The 21,491-nt window shown below is 39.9% G+C and overlaps 1 protein-coding gene and 2 long non-coding RNA genes across 3 annotated transcripts in view; 1 reads left to right on the top strand and 2 right to left on the bottom strand.

Moving 5' to 3' along the window:
* Positions 1-21,491, bottom strand: part of LOC145437930 (uncharacterized) — a 367,629-nt gene that overhangs the window by 121,966 nt on the left and 224,172 nt on the right. The gene's annotated exons all lie outside the window — the stretch shown is intronic.
* Positions 1-21,491, bottom strand: part of LOC145437978 (adhesion G-protein coupled receptor G7-like) — a 268,447-nt gene that overhangs the window by 77,561 nt on the left and 169,395 nt on the right. The gene's annotated exons all lie outside the window — the stretch shown is intronic.
* On the top strand, positions 3,360-5,849 carry LOC145436886 (uncharacterized). Its single transcript, XR_013914466.1, has 2 exons — positions 3,360-4,269; positions 4,996-5,849. It is a non-coding gene; the product is annotated as an uncharacterized LOC145436886 (long non-coding RNA).

Genomic DNA, 21,491 nt, shown 5'->3' with positions numbered 1-21,491 from the left:
ATGATCGACAACTGTTTACAGTACCATATTCTACATGGGCAGGCCTGCATGTTTTTTCAGTTATATCCAAAATGATAACCAAAAATCGCGTAAATGTAGGATCCCCCTAATAAAATTAGAGTAAGCTCTTTTACCGCACAAAGAAATTTGATGATCGACAACTGTTTACGGTGCCATATTCTACATGGGTACATGTTTTGACGGTTATTCGCAAAATGATAACCAAAAATTGCGTAAATATAGGAGGGGCTCCACAAAAATCGAAGTAAGCTCGCACGCAGAACGCGTGCAGAAATTTATTGATCGACAACTGTTTACATTACCATATTCAACATGGGTTGGCCTGTATGTATTTTCAGTTATTTGTAAAATGATAACCAAAATTCACGTAAATGTAAAAGCCCCCCCCCCCCCCTTATAAAATCAAAGTAAGCTCTTTTACCGCGCACAGAAATTTGACGATCGACAAATGTTTACGGGACCATATTCTATATGGGTCCATGGATTTTCACGGTTATTCGAAAAATGATAACTAGAAAAAAATGAGAATTATAATTAAAGTAATCAGCAGCTTCACAACTATCGAATCCAAATTTTCGAGGAATCAATTATAGTATACACATACAAATATTCCGGAGATCCTCAACATCAATATAGTTATTGAATCAGTTAGTGAATTGTCACATCGTAATGGAACATACAAACCGTCGTCACCAGAACAGCTGCTGCACCTAAGTTTCGCTACAGCTATGTTTCGTTATATGCCATATACGATACCATACTGGCTATTGAGTGACCGTATTAGTTGTCGTGAATCGGTGAAGAAAGCTTCTTTCGAGATTGAAAATATCTGGATGGTGAGTTACATTTCGTATCGGTACTATAGTAATAAAGAACATTTGATCCGTTGCGTTTCCGGTACAGATCCGATTCCTAGTACTCAGTGTTGAAGCCGTACTGAACAGAATTATATGTAGCAAGTTGGAATTTTTAACGTACCGATCGTGACGATACACTGAACCCACATACATTGTTGTACCACCAGTACCAGTGATGAGCGGAGTCTGGTTTTCGTAGGCTTACCATATTTTGGAATCTAAAAAGAGGACACTTTTTCAGAAATTTGCAACTTGTGAAACCGGAGTAGAATTTTTAACATCCGGTGAATTTTTCCCACTTTGTGATCGGTTGACTAGAAAAAAAAAAAAAAAAGTCATCTTTTCGCTCAGAGCTAAATTCACCGTCTTTCACTCCGAAATACCCGCCGGAGCTTCACTTAGGTGCTAATTTGGGGCATATCACTCGCAAATTGCTCTAAATCAGACCTAAATTTTAAAAAAAAGAGGACAAAATCTCAAAAAAGAGGACAAAAGGGCGTCCTCCGAGGACACTTTCAAAAAAGTCAAAAAAGAGGACGTATGGTAAGCCTAGGTTTTCGAGACTCCGAGTCCCTCCGACAACTTTGGTCTCCGAGGCAAAGTCCCTCCGACTCCGGGGCTCTCAATCCCAGACTCCGAGATAACCCGAAGAATCTTGTCCAGTCTCCGAAACATCCATATCGGTAGAGTTAGTTATTCAAAACCATTGTCGAAGAATCCCAATCGGTGTTTTCCATAGCCTGTTTGATATTCAGACCAGTTTTTTTAGTATCCGTGAATTGCCGAACAGTCGCAACATTACTTCTGAGATTCAAGTTCTCTCCAACAAAATGGACAGTCGAGCTAATGGAACTGCGACCCTTCAGATCGGTTCGCATATCTGTGGTGATGCCAGCCAGCCCATAAGACTTGATGGCAACTCTTAGTTCCTTTGACAGCTTATGCTTCAAAGATGAAGCCTCCTCATCCAACTTACGTTTCACCGTAAATCTGGATGGCAAAACGTCTTCTGCACAACACCGCGGCAAACCGGCACTTCTTCGGTATTCTCCACCCGGCGATCAGTGTTCCCCATGATCACCTTCTCCTTTGATTTCTTGCTTACTTTTTTGTTGGAAAAAAGAAAGGAACTTTCTTTAACTGCGATCAATTCTTCTTACACGCTTCACTATGTCTTCGAAGATGCGACGTACCACTTGTCGACTTGTGATGCTTTAGTTCAGTGGTTCTTAACCTTTTTTCTTCCAGCGCCCCCTTTCAAAAATTTTCGTGCTCCAGCGCCCCCCAACTTCATATTGTAGGCAATGTAATAAAGACAATGAGTAAGAGGGAGGGCCGTAATAGCACTTCGTCAACCCCCCTAAAAACGATTGCCTTGCGCACCCATAGCGTGATAAACTGATCCTCTGAGATCTTCGCCCCCACGAACCCCATATCGTGATTTTGATGGTCAGCAAAGTTTGTGTGGCCTGGTCGCCCTAGGTACCAAAATTTTCTATAATGCATGAATGGAAAGGTGGTAATTACATATATAACTCGCTATAAACTTTTTATCCTCTCAGCCCACGTAATCAGATTTACCAGTAGCACTGAGTGAGCTGTTGTATAGGAAAATAAAGGGCACGTAATTGATAATTAAACATATTCGGGCGTGCCCGCAGGTACAATTATTCGTTACCAGGGCCGTAACAGCACTTCGTCAGCCCCCCTCCAAACAAAAAACGTTGGTCCAGGGCCCCCATCGGGTGATAAACCAAACTTCCGGGGGACTTCACTCCCAGACCTCCATTAGGCTGTCCGCTATTGGCTGATAGCCTATTAGGTATCTACATTGGGTGTCCATATACTGAGGCAGCTATGCTCGCCTAGTTGCACGAAGCGCGAAAAATCTCACTAGTTATTGATTAAATTGGTCAATATCATTGGGAATTGCATGTAAATTGAGATCAATTTTTATCCTCTCTCTGCTCATGTAAACACATTTACCGGTAGAGCTGAGTGAGGTGCAATGTTCCCTCTGAGCTGCGCACGTGCGCAGTGCTGACGCGGTCTCTGCGCACAGGAAATCTACGTTGCGCACAACAAATCCGAAGTTATTACCTCTTTTTAGTCGTTACGCACTGTTGTCCAAGGGTCAGCGCAGTGAGTTGTTGAGTGTGCGCAGACTCATCAAAACTTAAAGCGAACATTGTGAGGTTTCTTGAAAACTGTAGGGCCCGTTACTAATAATTAAACACATTCGGGCGGGCGAGCCCGTTGGTATGACTTCGTTGCATGATGTTATTTCGTGACCCCCTGTCTGCAATATCAAAAAATATAGAATCGCTCAACGGGGATATCGCCCAACAGGAATATCCCTGTCGTCCAATCGTACTAAACTAAAAGACGCACCAATTTCAGATTGGTATTTCCTCACTGACATATAATTTTTCCCTGCCAAATGGAATTCGTCTTCTGGGATCAGATTGCCAAGAACAGGAACATTCGGTGTCAGTCATTTAGGCGCCCATGGACAATTAAACCTATATGTATTTTGAACGCTATATGTAACGAAGTTTTCTGTGTTAATTTGCCCTGAATATTCATTAAGGATAAGTCCTATCACCACATCATCTGCTGCGAAGCCATTTTTCTCCAGCGCCCCCCATACCGCCCCCCTGAGCCCAGCGCCCCCCATATCGCCCCCTGAGCGCTTCCGCCCCCCTTCAAAGTCGCCAGCGCCCCCTGGGGGGCGCTGTGGGCAAGGTTAAGAACCACTGCTTTAGTTGAACATTGCAATTTTGACATCTCGCAAACCCAGTATACTGCCGTTATTATCATGCAGCATCAGAATGAAATCCTTCCACACGTCATTCTTTTTCTGCGTCTTTGTGGGTAACCCACTTGACGTCGATGGTGCTTCAGCCATTATATTAAAACGACGAAGGAAAACCAGTCTGTTCGAACTATCTACCACTAACACCACTGAAATCGACGATCACATCACAGGTTTCAGTAAATTAAGTTCCGCATCGCCATGAAACAGTTGATGGAACTGCACTGCACTAAACATACATGATGCATCACTGACGCACCGATCGGCGCTACTTGGAGTTGACTAAATGACTAGTGAGAGTGATTCCAATTTTGAAGCTGATACATGATAGCTGGAATTTGGAGTCTGAGACAGACCAGCAGCCGAAACTTGATTGCGGTGCTGATTTTTCTTATCACATCAAAGTCATTTCTCAATCAAACCAAACATTACATGACGAAAATTCTGAAGAGTTCTGGATGACTGACTACGTCAATCAATATTGAAGGAAGCGTAGTTGATGAGAGCAGAGCAAAACAGATGGTTGTAGTTATTTAGTGTGGCTGTTCAGAAATTCGGAATATTTTGTTTTTACAGGTGTAGCGTACCCGTTACGGCGTATACCATAGCAACAACGGGGATCGCGAGTGTCTTACTGGGCTCGGGACCTCGTCTCTTTGCAACTGCCGCCTGCTCAAAAGACACTTATATTCGCGGCACAACCGACAACACCACAAGTCTATGCGGTTATAAGATTATATTAATACGACACAAGAAACTCATAATAACGATACTCACGGACGCATATAACGGAACCCAGACGATCTATAACTCCTATACGATACACACTGCACAGGAAACTGTAACAAAACTCCACACAAGCCTCACGCACACATACCTATCAGCCTAAACCTAGCCCAGCAGCAGCCTTATCATCTACAAGCGAGTACGAACTACCAACGGGGCAACATCACTCCCTAGGTGCTCGCGCAGCACCGTCAGTGACTAGGCCGTGCCGCAGCCAACCATCCGCGCAGAGATTCCGACCGGTACGTCCAACTCAAGCCCGCCAATACAAGACCAACTACCTACTAGTTCACGCCCCAACTGCCTAATACCACCACTACTTCACGCTGCTTCCCCCAAACTACTAATACTTCACGCTACCAAACACAGAGACATACTCACTCGCATCCATCTTCATCCACGCTCTCAGCCAACTCTCTAATCAACTCTAAACATGCGGTCTCCCGCCATCCCATGCGCAACAATATTCTAAACGGCAAATACAGAACATTCTGGAAACCTCGGGTTTCCACACAGGGTAAGATCAGCTTACCTTAGTGATTTATGTATTGTTGAAATCTTTAAAGCGGGCTTAGATGCTGGTATGCCTCTGTGAGCGGATCTTACTAGCGAAAATTCGTCGCAATGTCATCAAATCATTGTAACACATTGCATAAGGGTTATTATTGTTTCCATCCAGAAACTTGCTTGTTGTATGTATATTTCTCACAGATATAAAGGTAATATTGATGTAACACTTATTATCGATATCTCTCACTGCAAATTGCAAGTACGATGAAAGTTGCGAAAAGTTATCACAAAAGTGGTATCGGATATTATCTTGTTTCAACTGATACCAACGTTGGGAATACATTTTCACAAAATGAACCTATTACTATGTTGAATGTCATCAGGATAATGGGATATATTCCGTTATGATCATGAACTTGCTGGAAGAATCAGGGTAGCTAAAGGTTGTACCCATAGCGAAGCTCCGCTGTATGTTGCTGATTGTAAATGTTTCGCACAATTACTGGGGTGGCATGAAAATCAGTCACCAAACAGATACGCAAGGAGGAATGTGACTATAGAAGACTGCAATGACAGCAACGTGGAAGATTCTTGAGATCTTATCTCATATTATGGTGACATTCAGCTGTGGATTCAAAGACTGCATCTCAAGGCAGGGAGCAAATGATGCACTGCGAATGATATTGGGCGCCTTTAATTTTGTGAACTACAGACACTGCTCAACGAAAATGCCTTGCTAGATCACTAGGTTACTCTCCAGTCCCCAATTGCAGTGCAGATGGCTGATTTTTATGCACTTGGCAATCATTTTTGGATGTTACCCGTCATATTACAACTTTACAAGGTGTCAACTGTCTGTGTTTTGGTTTGCAATCAATAGTGTCTTCTGGTCAGAGCTATCGAAAGATATCGGGGGCAAAACTTACAACACTCCGGAAAAATATCTGTAGTAAACTCCGAGCCCACTCCGAGTATCACAAAATTGGCAAAAGTCCGCTCCGGAAACACCCCGACTCCGCTCCGACGCTCATCACTGACCAATACCGCTACCAGTATCCAAGACACGGTACCTCAATGGCTCCAATGGAGATATTACTGTTGACTGGTCCAGCAAAAGCTATGATTATAATCTACGGTAATTTGGGTTTGAGCAACATCGTTTGTAAATGCATTGAAAAAAATCAATTCTATTGTCGTTATATAAGTATTATGATTACCAAAGCACATCGCGATCTGTAGTGTAAATGGTAGCCTACCACTGACTATACAGAGTTATGTTATTTGCCTATCACCATGTCATGATCACTGAGCTATATAAACATTACATGTTATGTTATTTTATGGTGGGCAGGTAAACATATGTTCTATTCTACTTCACACTTGGTCAAAGATCGCTAATTTGTGGCTGTTGAAGAATGAAATTATCGATTTATCCTCATGAGAAAACAAGGGTTGCATACAAACATGAAAGCAATTCCAAGAACAAATTTGCGGGAAAGGGTTGAAGCAAATGAAGCCTTGGTGTTTGAGGTGAGCAATGGACATTTGATGCAAGCTTTCGATTCCCATAAATCGGGGCCGGTAAATCAATGATATTATGACACGAGTGAAAATATGAGGATGATATATTTCTATGCCATGAATATGAGACACTTGATTGGGAACAGGCTTGCCTTATTGAACAACCAGACTACTTATTTTGAAACTACTTCTCTGAGTTCTGTTCATATATTTATTTTCATTTGAAGCAGTTTGACCTGGAATTGACATTGTCACTTCTATGTACGTGTAATTGAGTAGAAATTTACATCTACTGCTTGAGTAGAAATGCGCACTACTGCGGTCAACTCGGTGTGCAACAGTGCACGGATTACCTTGGTCTTCAATGTTTTTACCAATGTGAAGAGACAAACATAGCCTTGACAAAGTTTATCAAACTGTCCTTTTGATCAATATAAACAAATCCTAATATATGCACTTCTTGACTCATGATATGACATACACACGATCTGTGCATTAGCACAAATCAGCTTATTGTTAGATTCTAGGACTGAATGCTAATAGTGGCAGACTCTACTCTGGGAATGTTAAATCAAATATGTTGTTGGTGAGTAATATACTATACGTAGGAGAGTTGGAAAATTGTGTTTTAACTCGCTTATTTACAAGCATAACGCAAGTAAAGGCTGCAATATCAGTACACATTTCAGACATGTCCGGAAAATTCCAGACGTATGGCGACCCTGCCGTAATAACTATTTTATTCAAATCCAAAACTTTTCGACGGCAATTACTGCGCTTCCACTGGATGGAATTGAGCCAAATCTGTTGTTTCTATAGACAACCTAACAATTTCCTGGGGTAAAGAGAAAATTTTGGATTTTTTTTATTCATTTTCACATAATAAATAAAAAAAACTTTCTTCTCATGTAGCAATGAGGCTACTGGTTGGAATCGAACCAAATTAGGTGTGCAGGCTTCAATTAGGTAACCTAACAATTTTATCAGGTAGCCAGAAGAATTTGAGAAAATTACATTTTTGAACACCCCTACTGTACAGTGTACAGACATTTGCTATTTTCATGCTCATAACATGAGCTATGATTTGATATTGACGAAGTTTGATTCAAATTTTCGCGATTTCAGTAATTCTAATTCTAATCTAATTTGAAAAAAAAACTGTTAGCTATAATTATAATTTTAATCTAATATCAAACTGTGTAGCTACAATTTTAATTCTACTCTAATTTGAAAAAAAACTTGTAATTGTAATTTAATTCCAATCTAATTTTGAGAAGTTGAAAGTTTTCTAGTTATCCAACTCTGCCTGTTACATGCGGTTTTCATGAAAACTATCCATAAATTCCCATCTTGTCGATGCCTAATTGCGCACGCATACCGTATTCGTGTGTGAATATGTTTCTTCTATTTTTGTGGTCTTTCGTTAAGTTCTGCATGTTAGCATATGTGCTTGTTAATTGGGTTGTGAATATGCATTTTGATTTCAGGATGATGCCACAATTTCTTGCTGAAGATAATGACTCAACCTTCGCCGTACAAGAGTGTTTTGATGAAACCTGGATGAGGCGACTTCCCAATATTACATGGGCAATGTTCTTCGAGCAGTATTTTCAGTGATTTTTTTTCTCCGTCGCTGGGATCTCTGTTTTTGTTATTTCACGAAATATATTTTCCATTCTATGTTATTATGGTTCAATTTATATCGAATATATGCAATCAAGACTGTTTATTTGTAATAGTATGCCATTTGGAAAAGGATACAGGATTTCAAGTAGGGTGTATATATTGAAATTACACCCATATCAATTCTAATGGTTGAGGTGAAATATCCGATGTACACCCCAAGGTATGGGGTGAATTCTGGTCATATGAACCAGCAGGGTTACGTAGGATCTGTTTTCGTGTACAACCTTTGAGGTGTATATACCCACTCTTTGCGATAATAGTGTACAAGTACATTCACCTCATATGAGCGACAATATACCAAAGTAAATATTGTTTTTCGCTTTTCATGGTAAATAAAGTAACTGATAACACTTGTGACTGCATCTCGGAGTACAGAGAGCACTTATTTTTCACGCTGTTAGACCTAGTCATGCTACGCCTGGACCCATAAGCATACATCGTGCATTGACAGCAAGCGCTTGGACCAGAGTAAAGTCAAGCTTAAAATTATCAGTTAAGTTTTACACGCTTTGACTACCTGTGGACTAAGATAAGAACCGAGTTTGTACAAGGCATAACAAGATTGACCTAGTTTAGCGACGTGGAGACATGCAGAAAGCAGTATATGTATTTAGCAACCGTACGGCGTCTGCGGTTTTCCGTAGTAGTCAGGAGCAGTCTAATTTCATTTCAATATTGCAGCAATGCATAGACCCACATTGTAAAATGTAAAGTATACACCGTCAACATGTTACATCATCCAGTAGTATATGTACGAGACATGCGATCAGTTTCTGTAAAAGCCTTAATATTCTACTTGACTTTAGTCATAGCAACAAGATCGATGACGATTCTTCTCGATAATTCTAGTCCTCCGATTGGCATAATTAGAGCAGAGTGGGCGAACCTTTTCGGCCCACGGGTCACATGCAATTTACGAAACATAGCCCGGGCGATATTATTGTTGACTTTTTTATTCGTCTCAAAGGAGCGAATTTTCCTGTCACAGCGGGTAATCGTTCCCTACTTCGCAGTTTATAACGGATGCCGCTTAATCACCCATTTCATGCCGGCAATCACTTTGGGAATTACCGAGTTACCCGCTCCTTGTCGGTATGTAAACGCAAATTTCGGTATTCGGTATTGCTGGCGTATATAGTAGTCATTACTTACAGAATAGATATTTTGTAGTGAAACACCACTCTTATGGCTGTGGCTTTGGTGAAATGTATCACAGGTCAATTTGTGCGAGGAAGGACCCTAATTCGTGTCTATTATTTTGCGAATGAGACTATACGGAGCCAACTAACTAGTTTTTACCACGGACGCAAATATTCCATTTCCTCAACATCAAACATAGATAACTGTGCGACGTTATGTAATATAGAAGCCACGGGCAGCAGAGTAACTGCCGCACCCAAAGCAAAGGGGGGAGCTAGAAGGGAGCCCAAAATTCTTTCGTGAATTAACATGGATAATAGAGTATTTTCTTAATTTATACAACTTGTTAAATAAATGTGTGACTTTTAGGTACTCTTACATCAAGAAAAAATACGAAAGTTTATAGAAATCGTCATATTGGAGTAGGCCATTACCATACCACGATGCACCAAGACATATAAAGTTTTAGGCCATGTAACATGCGACTCCAAGATATGTGGCAGAACGATCGGAAGTGAAAAATCTTCGACCGAAAAGGACTGGCCTTATGGTGACCAAATACTTTGTTATATATGAGAGATCTGGTACCGATTGGACACTGGGACCAAAAATACTTGAAAAATTCGCTGTTATAGTCCCATGATTACAATACGTGAATTTGTTTCCGATGGAATGCTTGTGGAATATGTCCTCACATGCAAAAAACTCCGGCCTGTGTGGGTTATGGGGTCAGTGACAAATTATTTACGTGTTAGGGGGTGTAAAATTAATTTGGATCGATATATACATTTTTCTGTACCACCTTTCTCACCAACAAACCAGCCATAATTTTGATGTAGAGCATAGGGATTGCATCAGGGTATATGGTTTGAACTATTTTTAATTCAAATAAAATATTTATGGAGTGGGGATCTATGGCACCAGAGCCAAATCAAGCAACATAGTTGGACAACAAAAACACGCCTACATATTTAGGGGCTGTAAATCATAGTTATCTGTGGTGTTTTGTCGCTATTACGAGGTATTTGAAAGTCAAAATGTTGATTTGTGGGAAATATGTATGTGGCATTGATTTTGTAGGTTTGGGTGTAATTCGAAACGGGATTTTATGCCGACATTTGAGTTGATATAATCTATTTTGTTGTTGAAGGTGGTGACGGAACATTATTTATTGGCTTGCTGTAGCTGAGATTATAGTACACTACAAAAAACGTTGAAAAAATTGAGTTTTTGAGCCTTGGTCTCATAGATCCCATGATCGCGTGCCTTCGAACCCACTGGGTGGGGACCGATGATACGTTCGAGCAACAAATTTCAATCTTTCGAAAATAATTTTTGAAAGATCGTATATTCATGTAAATGCCCTTGATAGGTAGAGCTTCTATTGAAAGTGTTGAGCCAGCAAATGATATGCTATTCTCGGCTGAAGATTTGAGGGCCAGGGATCATTTTGCATTTTTTGATTAATCGGTACCACATCTCCTTACAAAGTACTTTCTGGACAATCTGAACCTCACAAACAAATAACATCCCACAGGGGGAAAATTATACGCCAGTGAAGAAATACAGAGTTGAAATCGCGTGTGCATATAGCCTACGTTTAGGCGATTCTTTATTTTTGATATAGCAGACAGGAGGTCACGAAATAACGTCATGTTACGGAGCCATACCTAAGGGCCCTGCAGCTTCCTAGAGACCACACTCAGCTCTACCAGTAAATATGATTGCGTGAGCAGAGCGGACAAGACGTTGATAGCAATATATATGCGATTCCCAATCTAATTGACCTATTTTATTATGAATGATCGAAAGTTGTCGTTCTGCGCGCTTGCTCGCTATACAGTTCAGCTAATTTCGTGTTAAAATCGAACAAGGTGATGTGAGGTAGGTTTATCACCCCAAGACGCAAGATTCATGGGGGGGGGTCACTGACGAAGTGCTGCTTCGTTGCTGCCAACGGGTATACGCCGGAAGATGTTTAATTATTATTGAGTGGTCCTACCTTTTCAAACACACCTCACTCAGCTCTCTCTGTAAATCTGATACTGCTCCATAATACAATGTTGTTACTTCAATATATAGTGCTCCCGACATGGAAATAAGTTATTTGTATTTGTACGTCTAAAATAAACCAAATATTGCTTTGATGATGACTTATAGAAGCTGGTCGCCCTCACTGTAAAAATAAGGGATGAAAGTAGGTTGTCCTGATTCTTAGAAATGGGCGCAAATTTGAAGTCTGTGATCAGCGATCTGTTTCGATATTTGCTGACTGTACGTTTGGTTTAATTTCAAGACACGCAATGCTTACAGTATCATTACCATATTACCTTTAAATGCGCTTCTGCGATATATAAATATAAATACTACGGCAAGTTTTTGTTGCACCAAAAACCTGAGAAAGTTGCATTTTTTTTTAATTTCAACAAAAGTTGCAGATGTTGCATTTATACAATTTTTTGAAATCATGAGGGTATGAGATACTCGAAAGGTTCCAGCAGTTTAAAATTTGCATGGTGTCTGCTTGCTCCGTTTCTCCCTTCGCTATTCAATCGATCATGGCTACATTTTTTATTTACATAGGGTTCGCACAATTTACCAGTTAGTTCAGGGAGTTTCATGACTAACGGAATAGTGGGTATGCCGCATACCCGATAAAATTGCTAGGTAAACACGGCATATCCAGTATACCTGCGTCTGGCGCCTATGGTGGGGCGCATTGTCACTTGAAATCCATTAATTTAGTCTTTATTATAGTTTTATATCATATTTTGCGCAATACTTGATAAAAGTTGCAGAAAAAAGTTGCATGAAAATTATAGATAAAAGTTGCAAAAAGTTGCAACATAAAACTTCTCCAAACAGATTAAAACACCATACTACATATATTATGAGTATTTACGAAGCTTCCAGAAGCTGTACAAAAAACTTGCGAAAGTTGCAAAAACTTGCCCTCATAAATACTTCTACACTTACCAAAAACGAATCTATCGAACACACTCACAAACCGATTTTTCCAAGCACGATACGATGCGATGCAATGGACTCATAGGAAGATGTCGAAACGACCAACTACGATCTCCAAATGTGGCATCCCAATCATCTTAATACCAGTGTTCGATTTTTATCTTACTTTTATTGGGTTTCTCATTCTATTACTTGAATCGGTCCATTGTCGGATGTTTATCTAGGGTTTTATTGTAAAGACGCTGTGAGCGCAGCAACATAGGGATGTGAAATCTCAGAAAAACCTTCGACGCGACCCGGCAATTTAAATATCGTACAGCTGTATATTTATTTCATATTGCATCACCTAGTCTGTTACAAGGTTACTGTCTTTGTTATATATTTCTGTTTAATATTTTCTTCACTGTCATGGAGGTGACGAGTAAAAAGGCCTTTACAGTCCATATCGTCACCTGCAGTCAAATTATTATGTTTGACGAAGCAATAATAGTCTGTCTGTCTGTGGAACTTGCTATACTGTCAATATTTAAACCGCGGCCTCCACCATTAATTGTGTTGGTACGCTAACTCGCTCACATATTGTAGCACTCGAAATGGAAAATGATATGCATAGAAAAGGTCATAACCATGGCAAGTGGGTCGCGATGTTGAGGTTTGACGTGGTCGAACTCGAACCCCGCCTCATTTGTGTTGCAATGTTATAACCAACATACCGTTATGTTACTTGCAAATCATACTAATCGAAGTAATATGGGGTGCATCAAAATATTTTCTTTTTGGGAGGGTGCCGCGAGGTTGAAAAGGTTGAGATCCACTGAACTAGTCAGTGACATCGATAAAAAAATCGCAGACGGTAAAATAGTTCTCACTCTGTTCAGGGTTTGTAAAGAAAATGGGTTGAAATATATTCATTTACTGGACCCAAACGCCAACGCTAAGCATGCAAATCATTTGTGCAGCATGACAATTCGGTACCATTTACTTCGACCAGAATATTATCCGTGGGAATCCAATTTGTAAGCTTATAACTAGGACAATGTTTTTGACAAGTCGAAAATAATAGAAATAGGTCAAAGTTGTAGCGTTAGGTCGAAAAATATAAAAATGGTAAACAAAGTCAAAATATTAATACAGCCTGCATTTATTTTATCTGTATAGTAGAGTTTTTACTGTCGGGAAACGTATCATTTGACATTTTATTGCATGTAGCCTACTTCATAGGCCTACCGTTATGAACAGTCCATTGTCTGTTCAATGTGAATCAGAAACATTAAAAAAATGTTTACATGGTGTTATGTCGACTCCAGAATTCCATCACAAGTATTGGAGGTTTGTCTCGGCTCCTCCTCGCCACTTGTAACGAGTAAGCAGTGTCTAAGAAAATCTAAAAGTGATCCGTGCTACTAGTCTGCAGATATGGAATCATAATTATAATGGATAAGGCCGCACAGGTGCAATTGACGACTGTAGTCGAGAAAAAAAACTGAATGCCGCCACAAAAACAATATCTTGTGTAGGGTGAATGTGGTGCCGATGGATCAAAAATAACAAAAAGCTCTTCAGACCCCAAATTTCCAGTCGATGACGGCAGATCTTTCATTGGCTCAACACTCTGATCTGAGTTCTATCTACTGCGGATATGAATATACGCATTTTCAAAATGTATCCATGAAAGTCGCCACCGGGTGGGACCAAAGGTTCACGACCTAGGGACCTTTGAGACATACGCTAAAACATGGGATTTTCCTAGTTTACTTTCTGTGTTATATAATCTAAGCTACAGAAATTCAATGAAAAATGTTTGGTCGCAACTTTGGAAAGATAGAATAAAATATTACCCCAAAAGTTGGCAGAAAATGACGTTTCGATTTAGGCTAGAACTAACACATTTGTGGCTACTGCCCGTATATGAACATTTGACTTCATCATAGCTCGTAAAATATATGAAATGCCAAAGCTCAATATTACATGCACCCTTTCTGTATGTAGGCATGTTCCCGTAGGAACATATTCAATTGGTTCAACTATTTCGCTTGATTTGGCTATGTTATCATCCACCAGCACGCTATTAACTTTATAAGTGAATGGAGAAAAATCCACTCAATGATGGTATTGATTCAAAATAATATTTGTCGTCATATAGTCTGATACAAGCCGTATAATTCACATTTGAAATGATTGCTGCTTTGTTTGTGTTGAAAATTGCAAAGAAAAATATATAAGTCGATTGAAATTTACCCGAAAAACTGAAACCCGCCACAGACCCCAAAACTCGGACAGGTCAAAGTTTTATTTGCATTCGAAGAAAGATTTCGCCGGATGCATCTGTATCAAATTCACAGATTGCTATTATGTGGTTATCAAGAATAATTATTCAAGCTTTCTCAGTCCCAGTCTCAGTCTCATCTGTACTACATCTCCCATACATACTAGGAAGTAGTCATGAAAATTGTAAGAAAATGCCCTAAAAAAAAGTGGTTGAAATAACAAACATTTCATAACGTCAATACCAAATTATGTAAATTCAGACAAACTGCCCCTACAATATCTATAGCAGAGGTTCTCAACCGGGGGTCCGCGGACCCCTAGGCGTCCGCGAAGCAATTTCAGGGGGTCCGCGAAACCATTAAATTTTTAAAATGGTTATTTTTATTTTATTTTTTAATTTGAGAAAGCATGAGGCAATTTCGCACCACAACTGCTGAAACCTCATGACTCATATCATCATAATAATCGTGTGATATGAACTATCGCAGTGTGGAAATTCACATTCGTTGCCAATTTTCCAATAACTTGCTGATACAAATATATTGCTGTTCAGAGACGTTTTGTTGGGGTTTGTTGAAAAAAGAAAAATATGGAGATAGTATCGTCAATCAGGGTGACTTCGTAATGTCTTGTCGATTTGAAGTTGTCAGTCTCATCAAATTAGTGAACAGTCGTTTGAAATAAAAATTTCCGAAGTATTTCCCTAATTTGTCCCAATGCAGGGATTGAAACCTCGCCACCAACACCATTTTATCCTGTGATATGCATAACCACTATTTGAACAGCTTCTTGGGGGTACAGAACTTCAATATACAATTGAATAGTATATTCATGTGGAAATGAACCCGAATATTTTCGGCTGACACTCGTCATAAATCGGACGATGATACACCTGCTATTAAAGCTCGGCTATCAGATTTGGCGTATTCTCGTTGCGGATGCCCTATCGACAAAGCTGATTTTTTGATGAACAAAGAGTGTTTCGTTGCTATCAAAGCATTACGCTCCAACCCTGAAATTTATATAACCAGTTATAGTGGTATGCATAGCCTTGTCTTGTTGATGTACATTGTACAATTGTTCATGGTCGAAAATGTTTGCTCGTAAAAATATATGTAAACACGAACAGAACAAGTCGTTTCATGACAGTCCTTCTCAGGACGGAAAACTTGGTTCCATTCTTTGGCGCATAAAATTTGTCTATACTATTAGATTAGGATTTCACTTTGACGGTAGAAACTCTCTGCGGGCCGATCAAAATGCGTCGCGGTCCGTATGTTGCACGTCCCTGGGCTAGATGCTGAACGTGATATGTTCATAAAATATATGTTTCTTCATTTTGGTGCCATAAATGTTGCGATCACACCAAAAGTATCGTCGGAAGGGTTATGCGTTAATACTGCATTAGCCTCCATCTATCTTTGTGGAAATGGATTTCGGCACTCCTCGTTCATATCAAAACGAAGACGCAGATTTTCACGACTCGACCACGTACTTCAAGAAATACATCAGTAAAATTAGCTTTGAAATAATAAAAGTCTACCAATTTCTACATAAATAGTATGATGTCATTTTCAAGAAAAATCATGATTTTGCTGTTTTAAACAAGCCAACAGTTCATATTTGCACAGGACAGATGAAGGTTGCACCATATTAGAGCTAACATTGAACTAAAGCTTGAGGGGGTCCGCGAGGGTCCGTGACGGTTAAAAGGGGTCCGCAACGCCAAAAAGGTTGAGAACCACTGATCTATAGATTTAAGATACACAAAGTACGGCCCGTAGAAGTACATTTTGGCACGCAATTTTCCACACCATATTTTAGATCAGTGGTTCCCAACGTCGGTGATATTGCCGTCCCAGGGTTGATGGCTAAAAACAAGATGGCGAAAATGCCAAAGGATCGACTGGGGGGCGATGGGAGGGAGAGAAAATGTTAGAACGTCTTTGAGATATATTTATTTAACCCGTTGATAAAATATACGTGAACGCGTCTTACTCAGAATATAACACAAAATTGGTAAACTCAGCGGAAAGTACATGCGCGGAAACCGGTTTCCGAGCACCTATCACAGTGATTCCGAAACTTTGTGCCCCACAGATTCTCACGTGTGCCGCGAGTATTTTCGGAATTTGTTGAGATGAAGGAAGCAGGCAAGCACATGCGGAAAAGGCACTCTAACCGTTTAATATCTGACAAATAAGTTCATGTTGTCATTACAATGGAACCAATCATGATATTCCCTATGAGTAGGTTACTAGTCACGTTATATAATTGGGCTGCTACATGTACCAGATTTGTTTCACGCTCCTCGTGAAGCATCTCCTCAAACCTGAGAAGACTGCCTTGTCTTCAACTTCCATTGTAATATTCCGTCTCATGATTTGTTGTTTACAAATTTAGATGGGTATTAAGTCCATCTGGTAGCAATGATTCGAGCAATTTCACTGGAGAACAGCATCCCGTTTTTTAAAACGCTGTTTCCACAATAAGATTCTCACATTTGAAATCCTGAACTGTATCTTTCGATAGGCACAAAAGCGATCCGAGTGGTATTGCCATTTGTATCTCCGTGACTATGTGAACATAGATTCTTTGTTTTGAATGATAAAGGCTGTTCTCGAGAGGGACATGATTGAAATTGGCGACTAAATACTGGTATGTCGTCAGCAATCCAATGTAACTACTTCGTTCCAGTCGTATGTATGTCCCTGATAACCATGATATTATCTGTAATTTTTTATCAAAAAGAACATTTTTTGTGAGTGGACCGCCAGCGCTTTATAATTTTTGCCACAAGCGAAACCACTAACCTACCATCTCTGAAAAATCGGCTTTATTCAGTAAAGTCACCATCGATAAGAGTAAGGTGAATATATATTCCGTTGATGTGTCCACTTTTTTCTGATCCGTAAATATGGGAAGGGTGGGCAAAAAGTTGTATCGAGATTGATAAGTGGCGATGAGTCGAAAAAGGTTGGGAACCACTGTTATAAATCTAAATCAGTGGTTCTCAACCGCCGGTCCGCGGACCGGTGCGGGTCCGCCAGGTAAAATTTCAAGATGCATTGTTGAAGGCTTGTCCATTGATAAAATAAATGAAACATAAAATTTTAAACTGATATAGAACTTCGTGAGGTAACATTATTCCTGGAAATATGTTCGATTTGACTTGAAGTTCAAGACGTTTTGATTTGACGACATTCGAGCGACAAGTACAGAACAGATACGAACCGACTCATCGGTAAACAGCGCAGTTTGAGCGATTATCCGTTTTCGATTCATTCATTTTGCACAGGACCATAACGAGGGCACTCCAAACCGCCCAATTGTAGATGTACCGAGCTTGAAAAGAGCCCAATATTATTTCTCAAATGAACATAAATCATAGCGTATTTTTTAAAACTTTTTCCAATATTTTTCAGTTTTTTTTTCGAGCTTTTCGCGATTTAGAATGAATGTGCTCACAAGAACAGGTAAAAACATCCACCCAACTGTATGGTCTGGGGGCGAAGCTCACGAAAGTTCGACTTATCGCCCTGTGGGGTGGGGCTAACGCTTTGGGGTGGGCTGATGAAGTGTTTTTTTCGGTCCTTATTTGCGGATGGCTGGTATAGTTGCTGAAAAGTGTTTTCTTGCGGTAAGCATTGTATTCGTAGTTGACAGAGTAGCCTATACGTCTGGTGGCAGTGAGCATTGAGCAAGGTAACACGAGTAGGTGCTTGGTTCGACTCCGAAACCCTTCTTCTCTCGATACTGTCAAAGAGAAGAATATTATTCGAGTTGGCGTGGTCGGTTAAGCCCACGGTCTTCAGCGCCAAAGATTGTAAACGACCCAAGCCAATTTTACCTCGATTCGGCAGACTCACTACGATAAAATCACATGGACGCCATCATGAAGATAATTAAATACGATCAAAACCCTTCAAATGTCACTCTCCAGCACCATATAATTGCAAAAAAACGGTTGCGTATATAACATTTAGGATTCATTTCAATTTTCGTAAGTCCACCGGTCCACCAGACATCTTTTGAAATTTGACCGGCCCCGCGAGGTGATAAAGTTTGAGAACCACTGATCTAAATAATGTGACTTTAATGTCATTCGTGGGGATCAAAATAGGATTGTGGTGTTATTGCGTTTTAGATTGCTCATTTTGTCAGGCAGGCAGAATATTTATACCGTAGAGAACCGTAATGTTAGAAATTAGTACTGAGTGGTTAATGTTCGACTTAGTGCTCACGGGCATCTTTTAATGAAAGTTTGCGTTGCGCAACTGAATTGTGTGACGAGCGATATGTACAATCTGCACTCGATGACAATGCAAATGTTGTTATCTTAATCTAATTCAATCGTTAGTCCTAGATCCGCCAATTCGCAGTAAATGTATAAATTGAGATGCCGAGATGCTCGTATATTGCTGTGGTCGTTTATATTATTCATTAATGATAATTCTATTGATACTCTACGCGTATATGAATGTTTGTTTGAGGTATTCATGGTATCCGTCGACTACTATTGATCATTTATTTAGGCCAATGTTCTATATTTGTAATTTTTTCTGACGTGGCATAGATTGAATAAACTTGATAGACAACTTGAGTGGAGCTCAGAAGTTCTCATCAACTTTTATCGTTGCTGCGCATTTGTGAAAACTTAGGAGGCATCACTAATCGTACATTTTACAGTAACCCGTACTCGTTCCGGCCTTAGCGAATGAACATTTGTGCAATATTATTATTACATATTCAAAAAGTTGGTTCAAAAACAAGTGTAGGGGCTGCTTTCTTTCACTCAAAAATGGCAATATTGGGTAATGACTGTTCGAATGGCACGAGACATGAAGCTAGTAGATACTAAAACTATATTCAGAACAAGTAAATGTTACGCTATAGTTGAAATTAAAATGATGGAAAGGAGTTGTCTTTTTAATGTGACACTTCGTGGCTTGAACCGTTAGCGCACTTGTGGCTGACCTGCTATATACATATGAACAAAACATTGATACGTATTTTCATTTTTTTGTATAACAATTTTCCAGTGTTGTAATTGTAACCAAGTCACGTGGTTCCGAGTCATAACTAAATTTCATTTTTATAGTTTTGACTCGAGCGCGAGTCGAGTCATTTTCAATTTACCACCGAGTCAAGTCCGCTAGAATATCGTCGAGTCTGAGTTATAGTGTTCTGACTCGAACCTGAGTCCAAGTCATTATATTGACTGTTCAGTTTTCAGTTAAATCCGATTCTACCAACTTATTCCATCTCTACTTAAGTGATATATCGAATGACTCGCATTTATAATATAGTAATTTTGCTCATGCACAACAGTTTTTGGCCCTATTTTCTAAGTATCAGGACCGATATACGAAATACCAAATATTCGTTACATTCATTATTCTTCGACGTTACAACGAAATGTCTGTCTTGGACGTCAAAATCTCGAGGCATATTACTTGCTTCTGGTCATACATGCAAAAGGAATCGTGTACATGTCGAGTCAATACTAATGACTTGACTCGACGCGGGTCATCTAATAATCGATACTCGAGTCGAGGAATGGGTCGGTTCATTACAACCCTGGCGGTAGATTGGTGTCGATGAAATTTATTTTGCATACAAATCGTGCATGTTGCCTGAAAGTTTGTAAGGCACTGCACAATATGACAATGCTACTGGACTCGAAACATTTCAATGACCACTTTACTGGGATTAAGTTAATGTTGCGGAATCGATGTGCAACGACATACTTATAGTCAGGTAATTTCACAAGTGCATTGTCTTCTATCGTATGTATCCTAAATCCTTATATCGGTCCACACCGTTCATATAATCATATCGTTTTTCACCAACATCATATTTATGCCTTGCGAAATATCAACAGTCAAACCGTCTAATAGAGATTTGTGCCATGAGAATACCAAAATCGCAGGGTGCGCTTTTGGTATCAATATGTGCTCTGTCCACCTTCTCTTTGCTCATCCACTATACCGATAGAATCGCGGATATACCGAAAACGGAAAAAAACTCAATTACGAAGGAACTAACTGAAAACGCGGATGCATTTAATGTACTTTTGCCTGGAGATACTATGACAATCACCCGAACAGTTCGTTGCAACGAACTTACCATGATCAGATCACTCTATTGTGATGCTGGAGGTTTGCAAGGAAAGATTCACGTTGATATGGATTCGTCGGAGAAAAATTATTGGAATGAACTGGGGGATGATTATCTTATGAATCGCACCTCTGCGTATCTGGGAAATTTTGTCAACAATTTCAATGTAACATTGGACAGTGTTGCGGTTATTCACGGGCCGCGGAGCAGCGCTCGGGTGCAACGGATCGCTGTCATCATTCCGTTTCGTGACCGCGAATCCCATTTGAGAATACTTCTGGGACACACCATGCCCGTTTTAAGGCGACAAGGAAACGCGTGAGTATTATGTCCTCCTTGATTGAGTGTTTTAATCATCTATGAATATTCGTATCGTAATACATTACTGGGTTTCGCACAACTCTTCTGGCGATACCAAATGCTGCAGTTAAAGACTGCTGTATCGTTGTAATTTATAGAATCATTGTAACGAAACCGTTCAGGAAGGAAGATCGTGGAAATCTTTTACCCGCAGTTTCAATACTTTGGATATCTAAGATGAATAGTTGAACGCCTTTATCAATGAAAAAAAATGCATCATATTTAGAGAGCAGTTCCTCTTTGACGAAGAACCGCTTAATCCAAACCATCGCCAGGCAAAGAATATGTCGTCAAATTTTTTCGTGTACTGTAAAATCTCAACTAGACTGTGAGTTGTGATGACATTATCCGACAGGTTCGGCATCTTCGTCGTGGAGCAGATTGGAAATGAAACCTTCAACAAAGGGCGAATCATGAACTCGGGATTCAAGCATGCGCGT

Source organism: Botryllus schlosseri, chromosome 4 (genome assembly GCF_051294905.1).
Source record: "Botryllus schlosseri isolate E-star chromosome 4, Bs_hap1, whole genome shotgun sequence".
Taxonomy (NCBI): domain Eukaryota; kingdom Metazoa; phylum Chordata; class Ascidiacea; order Stolidobranchia; family Styelidae; genus Botryllus; species Botryllus schlosseri.
This window is presented reverse-complemented; position numbering and strand designations above follow the sequence as displayed.